This window comes from Terrapene carolina, unplaced genomic scaffold (genome assembly GCF_002925995.2).
Source record: "Terrapene carolina triunguis isolate 2854851 unplaced genomic scaffold, T_m_triunguis-2.0 Scaffold68, whole genome shotgun sequence".
Classification (NCBI taxonomy): domain Eukaryota; kingdom Metazoa; phylum Chordata; order Testudines; family Emydidae; genus Terrapene; species Terrapene triunguis.
The window spans coordinates 77,473,523-77,479,554 of NW_020664419.1; positions in this window are offsets into that span (position 1 = coordinate 77,473,523).

Here is a 6,032-nt window from a genome sequence, read left to right on the forward strand (position 1 = left end):
CTCCAACTCCTGGGACATATGGCAGCAAGCATGGCGGTGATTCTGCACGCCAGACTCCACATGCGATGCCTACAGATGTGGTTCAGTTCGGTTTACAGACCGAACAGAGACAGTCTGGGCAAACTCCTGACACTACCCACCAGGATCAAGAACTCCCTGGACTGGTGGAAGAACCCAACCAGTTCACACAAAGGGATCCCCCTTTCACAGGAGTCACCTTCATCACTCCTTACCATCGACACATCCCTCGTAGTGCAATGCCTTTAAATGCATTTAAATAGTCTCCTAAGGCAAATGTTCAACCGCAGAGATATCCCTGCACATCAGTTTCCTCGAATTCAGAGCAGTCGGGAATGCCTGTGCTCATTTCCTCCCATAACAGGATCACATACCAAAATCCTAACAGACAACAGAGCCTGCATGTATTATATCAGCTGTCAAGGGAAGGGCCAGATCACCGTCCCTATGCATGCAAGCGACGAGACTATGGAATTGGTGCATCTCTCATAACCTCACTTTGCTTGCAGCTTACTCCCTGGGCACGCAAAATTCGATTGCGGACAAGCTCAGTCGCACATTCCCACATGACCATGAGTGGGAGATGCACCCATCAGTACTTCACAACTTGTTCACACGGTGGGGAACACCGTCCACAGATCTGTTCGCCACTTACCAGAACAAGAAGTGTCCATGATACTGTCCCAGGGTGTGGATTGGACAGCACTCTCTGGGCAATGCTCTCCTCCTCCCATGGGACAAAGGCCTTCTTTATGCCTTCCCTCCTTTTCTTCTTCTGCTGAGGGTCCTACTAAAGATAAAGAGGGATGGAACTTATGTAATTTTGATTGCTCTTACGTGGCCTAGACAGACCTGGTATCCTTACCTGATGCAGCTCACGATGTGCCCACTGATCTCCATTCTGGCCACTCCACACTGTCTCTCTCAGGACAAAGGGCGTACCACGCATCCCAACCTGGGGGATCCTCCGCCTCAAAGCATGGATCCTACGTGGTTCCAGCACCTAGAGAGCTCCTGCTCAAAGGAAGCACAGGAGGTTCTACTGCACAAATCGGGGTTATCCCTGAGCTCTCTCAGGGTCCACCTAGAAGCTATCATGGCATTTCACTAACCTGTAGAGGGTACTCAGTACTCTTGCACCCAACCACTAAAAAGTTCCTTATGGGAATAACAAACCTCTTCTCTCAACCTTGGCTTCCTGCTCCCTAGTGCTGAAGGGGCTGACCAGGCCCTCCTTTGAACCTATGGTCACCTGTTCACTAGCATACCCGTAGATGAAAACAGGTTTTCTGATAGCAATTACCTCAGCTAGAAGAATAGGGAAAACAGCAGCTCTGATGGCGCATCCCCCATACACTATGTTCTTCCCAGATAAGGTTACACTCAGACTGCATCCAAGGTCCATCCCTAAAGTGACCTCCTCATTTTACATGAATCAGTCTATTCCCCTTCCCACCTTCTACTCCAAGCCTCACCGAGACAATAGGGAGACCATACTACTACCTTAGACTTTAGAAGAGTCCTTGCATTCTAGCTCAATAGGACAAAAGCCTTCAGGAAGTCCCCTAGACTATTCCTCTCTATGGCAAAAAGGTCTAAGGGCTCAGCGATATCAGCCCAAAGACTCTTCAAGTGGGTCTTGACTTGCATCAGACAGTGCTATAAAATTTGAAACATGGCCCCTCCAGACTCGATCTGTACATATTCCATGAGCTCGATCTTCTCAACTGTCGCCTTCTTTAAGGATGCCCCCTTCTCAGAGATCTGCAGAGCGGTGACATGGGCATCAACACCTTCACAGAACATTATGCCATCACTGGGGACTCTGCCTTTGATGCCATCTTTGGCGCCACAGTACTATAATTTGTGACTAACCTGATTCCAAAGTCTCAAGGAGTACTGCTTGGAAGTTATCTACACCAGAACACCCAAAGGGACACTACTCAAAGAAGAAGTTACCTTGTGCAGTAACGATGGTTTTTCGAGATGTGTGTGCCTATGAATGCTTCACTACCTGCCCTCCTCCCTCTACTTTGGAGTTCTCACTTATGACTCTACGGTAGAGAAGGAACTGAAGATGGTTAGCCCATGTGTGCTGGCTAGCCTCATGGCACAGAACGTGGAGAGACAGCGCATATGCAGGCCCAACTGACACTGCTAGCGAAGTTCTTCAATCAGCAGCGCAAGGGCGCAGACACACCTACAGTAGAGCACCCATAGGGACACACATCTCGAAGAACCATCATTACTGCACAAGGTGAGTAACTACTTCTTTGGTACCACAGAAGTACCATGGAAAAGGGACAATTTCTCCTCTCAATTGTGTGAAGACTTTTAGTCAGTCTGTTTAGAACACACTTGTGCTTTGACCGCCAAGTGCTGCCCAACTTTCTTAATTGGCCAAATGGGCACACCTGTCCTGGCATAGGAAAGCTGGACCCACTTCAGTTACAGGGAGCAGCTACCCTGGGACACTTGCTTTCTTAAATTAAAATGTAGGTTTATCTGAAATCAACAATACAAACTGTCAAAAGGCAAGATATGTATAATTAAAGTAGATACCTTTTCTAATTGTGCAGCCTTAACTTTGACACTCCAACTTTTCCTCACATTGAATTAAAGTTATGATTTTAACAGGACTTTAACAGCTTCTGAATAATCATTTAAATGTATTATTCCTGTGAATTGTTTTTGACGGTCTGTTGCTGGAACTAGGGGTGCTGCCACAACCCCTGGCTTGAGGTGGTTTCCATCATATACAGGGTTCACAATTTGGTTCAATGGCTCTCAGCACCTCCATTATACAAATTGTTCCAGCACCCTGGTCTGTTGTGAGTATAGGAGATAATCAGAAATGCTTCTTCACAAAATCCCTGAGTAGTTATTATTAAGCATTTGACACCTATGAAAAAGACAGAGGAAAGAAAGCAAGACACTGAAAAAAGGAAAGAAGTCAGGAGCAGATTTTGATTAATTCATGTCAGGAGACTTGTTTTCTTTTTAGTGTAACTATATTACTTGAGTTTCTTTATTATTAAGTTAAATGGAATATGTGGCCATCAATCATATTTCTGTACAGTTGACCATTAATTTAAAAAAACACTAGTTTTACAGACACTGTGTTCTCTGAGTGTCTGGTGCACACAATAGGTCTGTTCTCTAAAACAAACAGAATGCAGAACATAGATGCTGGTAGAATGAACTACTGCCTCTGGAAAAATGATGAAATCTACATCAGCCATTAGGTATAATATACATACAGGAATAGGACAAGAGCAGTCATGGGACCAATGTTTCCTGCTTTGAATATAAATGTCTTGGCTCTTCCTCAGCCTTTATACAGCAGTAGGATATTATTAGTGTTTGTCAATAAAAATAACAGATATGGATCTCAAATCAGTAAAATAAATATATAGGTGGATTTAAACATTACAAATACATATATATTTTAAAACAATATACAGTATATGAAAAGCAGTTACTTTCCTGTCAAGTTCAGGATTCTGTGTTTCAACAGCAGGAACTGATGACCTCACAAACATCTAACAATGTAGGAAAGCATTGTTCTTTAGTGTAAGCGATGTGCCCAATTGCAGGGGAAAGACTGAAAGTCTTGGCAGATAAGTAAAGGGAAGTGATTTCTAAATACAATATTAGGTGTTTTAAAATGCAGTTCTTTTTCCTAGATGCCAACAATGTTTAAAGAATGCAGTATCCTCTAACTAATTGTATTTCTGCTTTGTGATAGAAAAAACAGCTATTGTTCTGCTCTCAGTAAGAGCTATTTATATACTGTTCTGTAGAACACACCTTTCTATAATGATAATCTTCCACCTATGCAAAAAATGTAATCAATTTAAAATACTCAAATGTAGTTAATTTCTTACTTTCTCATAGCATGCCTTTATTCACATAAAGTATTTTTTTTTTTAGGTTTCTTGGGCTCAATTCAAAGTTTGATTTGTAAACCTCATGTGTAAAAAGGATAATCTTCTAAAGGATTCTTTTACCTCATTGAGAAATTAGGACCATCTTCTTCTTTGAATGAATGATAGCAGGAAATAGCAATATGAGGAAGATTGTTCATTTAAGAAACAAGCTAAGTAGTTTTTTTTCTCTCTAGGTAGATTCTACAAGTGACGCCACAGGTCTTGAATTTTGGTTTAGACGGCCCCAGGGAGTCTTCACATCCTAGCCACCATCTAGTACAGGGGAGGGCAAACTACGCCCCGTGGGCCGAATCCGGCCCGTCAGTGCTTTCAGTCCAGCCCACAGGATTGCCAGCCCCATGTCCCTGCAGCTCCTGGGGGGGAGAGGGGGAACAGAGGGCTCTGTGTGCTGCCCTTGCCTGCAGGGACCGCCCCCCCCCCCCCCCCCCCCCCCTTGGCTGGGAACGGGGAACCGCGGCCAATGGGAGCTTCAGGGGTGGTATCCACAGGTGAGGGCAGCACGTGGTGAAGCCGCCAGCCCCACCCCACCCCCAGGAGCGCCAGCCGGACATGCTGGCCACTTCCGGGAGTGGCACGGGGCCAGGGCAGGCAGGGAGGTAAGTGGCACCGGGCCAGAGCCCGCACCCTGAACCCTTCCTGCACCCTGAACCCCCCCCCCGAGCCCCCAACCTGCTGCCTTGAGCCTCCTGCTGCACCCTCCTGCACCCCAACCCCCTGCCCTGAGCCCCCTCCTGCACCCAACCCCCTGCCTGAGCTCCCTCCTGCACCCTGCACCCCTCCTGCACCCCAACCCTTTGCCCTGAGCTCCTTCCTGCACACCGCACCCCCTCCCATACCCCACACTCCCTCCCACACCCCCAACCTCCTGCCCCAGCCCTACATTCATGGCCCTGCATACAATTTCCCCACCCAGATGTGGCCCTCGGGCCAAAAAGTTTGCCCACCCCAATCTAGTAGCTGGTTAGTAACTGGTGGGCTGAATGGCTAATGCAACCCTAGCTCCATCAGAGGCACTGCTTACAGGAGTCCTGATTGGAGGAGCACTAGGTCCATCAATTGGTCTGGCTGGGCTATTTAAGCCAGAAGGAGGCACAGGAAATGGTCTGTGCAGCTAGGTGAATTTTTGGGTGTCTGCTTTATTGGACTCTGCCTTCTTACCTGATTCCTGCTTTTCTGGTTCTTGCCTTCCTACCCTGCTCCTGATCCCTGCCCCTGATTTCTGACCCTTGTCTTGACAGCTGACTCTGGCTGTGACCTCTGGCACCACTCCTCTGATGAGCAACTCTGATTGCCTAAGCCCCAGTCATGACAGGGGCCTTATCTCCACTAGTAATTTGCCCAGACTTCAGCAACTGATGATTAACCACTGGTATATTTGCACTGATGCCCAAATGTAGACAAGGGAAACTATTTGTAATGTCATGCGGGAGTAAGCTCCAAAAATGCAAATTGTAGCTTTCCTTGTCTACAAGGCTTTGCAACAGTGCAGCTACAGTTGTCTAGCCAACCACCAATTACTGGAATTGGGGTAAATTCCCAATCAGTCTTAGCCCTTGGTAGATGGAATGAATGTACTATCACCTCTCTCCCCAACACCTCAGTTTATCCACTTTTTTTTTTGTTTTTTACCATTTTTCCTTCTATATCCACTCTCCTCTGTACTTGTTGCTATTTTTTTACATTACTTACTCTTCAAGTTCCCACTTAAGTAACTTTACAAATCACTTTACAAATATAAGATTGAGAATGTGCTGCATAATCATCTTATTTGTTATGTTATTGGACTTGTTTTGCTCAGATACTGGCTATTCTATATCTTTTCAGCAGAGGGAGTGAATTTTTTGTTATAACCAGTTTTTGCGACTAGATCTGAACTCATGTTTTTTTTTCTCAAAGTTTTTTGGGGATGGTGGTGGGGAAGGGGAATAGAGGGACTCTTGCAGTTGAAGGAAACAAGTTCCAGCTCTGAGATGCTTCATTTCTTCCTATCTTTTGTAGAGCCCAATCTAGTCCCCCATTTAAATCAATAGTCTTACCACTGAGTTTGGTGGGAGTGAGATCAGT